Genomic DNA, 2,500 nt, shown 5'->3' with positions numbered 1-2,500 from the left:
TCCATCTGTATCTTTGATCGCCCTAACTTGTCGCACATCCTCGGCAGCTCGGTCTCTCTGTCTAGCCAATCTGTACAAGTCTTTTTCTCCTTCCTTAGTGTCTAACCTGTCATACAGCTCACCGTACGACTTTTCCTTTACCTTTGCCACCTCTCTCTTTGCTTTACGCTGCATCTCCTTGTACTCCTGTGTACTTTCTTCATCTCTCTGACTATCCCACTTCTTCTTTGCCAACCTTTTCCTCTGTATACTTTGCTCTACTTCCTCCTTCCACCACCACCACCACCACCACCACCACCACCACCACCACCACCACCACCGCCAAGTCTCCTTGTCTTCCTTCCTCTGTCCCGATGACACACCAAGTACCTTCCTAGCTGTCTTCCTCGCTATTTCTGCAGCGCTTGCCCAGCCATCTGGCAACTCTTCACTACCACTCAGTGCCTGTGTTAACTCCTGCCTGAACTCCACACAACAGTCTTCCTTCTTCAACTTCCACCATTTGATCTTCGGCTGTGTCTTCACTCGCTTCCTCATGTTGGTCTCCAAAGTCATCTTACAGACCACCATCCGATGCTGCCTAGCTACGTTCTCCCCTGTCACCACCTTGCAGTATGCAATCCCTTTTACATCGCGCCTTCTACACAAGATATAGTCCACCTGTGTGCACTTTCCTCCACTCGTATACGTCGTCACCCTGTGCTCCTCCCTCTTCTTGAAATATGTATTCACCTCAGCCATTTCCATCCTTTTCGCAAAATCGAACACCATCTGTCCTTCCACATTTCTCTCCTCGATTCCATACCTTACCATCAACTCCTCACCACCTCTGTTCCCTTCAGCAACGTGTCCATCGAAGTCCGCTCCAATCACCACTCCCTCCTCCTTGGGTACCCTTTCCACCACGTCGTCCAACTCAACTCCAGAATTCTTCTTTTTCGTCCATCTTACACCCGACTTGCGGGGCATATGCGCTGATAACCGTCAGCAATACACCTTCGATTTCCAGCTTCATAATCCTCACTCTGTCTGACACTGTGTTCACCTCCAGCACGCTCTTGACATACTCTTCCTTCAGAATGACCCCTACCCCATTTCTCCTCCCATTCGCACCATGGTAGAAGAGTTTGAACCCACCTGCGATACTCCTGGCCTTACTCCCCTTCCACCTTGTCTCTTGTCACCTTTCTTCTTTCCATCACGTCAGCCAGCTCTCTCCCTTTACTAGCCATAGTGCCAACATTCAAAGTTCCGACTGACTCTCACCTCCACACGCCTACCCTTCCTCCTCTCTAGCTGCCTCTGGACATGCCTTCCCCCTCTCCTTTTCCTTCGCCCAACAGTAGCCTAGTTTCCACCGGCACTCCGCTGGTTAACAGTACCGATGGCGGTCGTCGGTAACCCGAGCCTCGACCGATCCGGTATGGAAATCTTATTTATGATCCGCATATTTGATTTGGCAAAGATTTGACGCCGGATGCCCTTCCTGACGTAACCCTCCCCATTTGTCCGGGCTTGGGACCTGCACTAAGAATGCACTGGCTTGTGCATCCTCAGTGGCTGGGTTGCACGCTTTTCTATGTTTGCCCCTCACTTTTGTGGCGTGAACGATCAATTCTAGTAATACAGGTGTGTTTATGTTAGGTATCACAGACACACGCACACGCACAATATATGTCCAAAAGTATTGACATAACTGACCATTACACCTACAGGAGCTTTTCTGACATCTCATTCTGAATCCATAGAAACCCATATTCCACGAAGCTCCCGGCGCACAGTTTTTGTGCCGATGTTAATGCCAGGAGAAGTTTGGATCTCTGCAGTTATTGAGTGAACAGAGCGTTGGCGACTTGAGTTGCTGTTGTTCCTAAAGGCTTGCACTTTTCAATAATATGATGATATATGAAGCATAGAGAGTAAACGGGATAGATACCTTTTGAACAGCACCCTGTAGTACAGCACTTTGAAGGTACATATGTCGTCACTTGCTGTAGTGGTTTTTACTGATGGGCGTGGCCAGGTTTTCAGAAGCCTCTCAGTTGTCAATGTGAGAGCCAGGGGACGCGTCTGCCGTACGTTTAGGGTTAGGGTTAGGTGATTTCTCTGGTAGGGCTGCTTACACCACACCCCGGACTGGATTTGTTGCGTGTTTGTGTCCTGATCGATGGGCCAACTTAACACGCCTTCGGAGGGTGTCCGCCGGCCGGCTTTGCCGGCGTTCGGGCGGTCGGTTCCTCCGGTCTGGCGGATCGATGTCCTTTATTTAATGTTCTTAGTGGCGAGCAGAGTGCGGAGTGGGAGGGGCTCTACCGCGTAGTCGTCCTCTCCGTTGCACAGCTCGACAGCGTGCTCGGCGGTGCTCAGCCGGACCGTCTATCCCAGTTGCTCTTCCACGGCTCCCCTCGCGAGGCTTGCCGCCCCCCCCCCCTCCCCCTCCAACATCTGTATGGGGAGGGGTGGAACAGCTCCGTGTTTACCTCGCGGGGCTTCCCGGGAG

This window comes from Lampris incognitus, unplaced genomic scaffold (genome assembly GCF_029633865.1).
Source record: "Lampris incognitus isolate fLamInc1 unplaced genomic scaffold, fLamInc1.hap2 scaffold_91, whole genome shotgun sequence".
Classification (NCBI taxonomy): Eukaryota; Metazoa; Chordata; class Actinopteri; order Lampriformes; family Lampridae; genus Lampris; species Lampris incognitus.
This window is presented reverse-complemented; position numbering follows the sequence as displayed.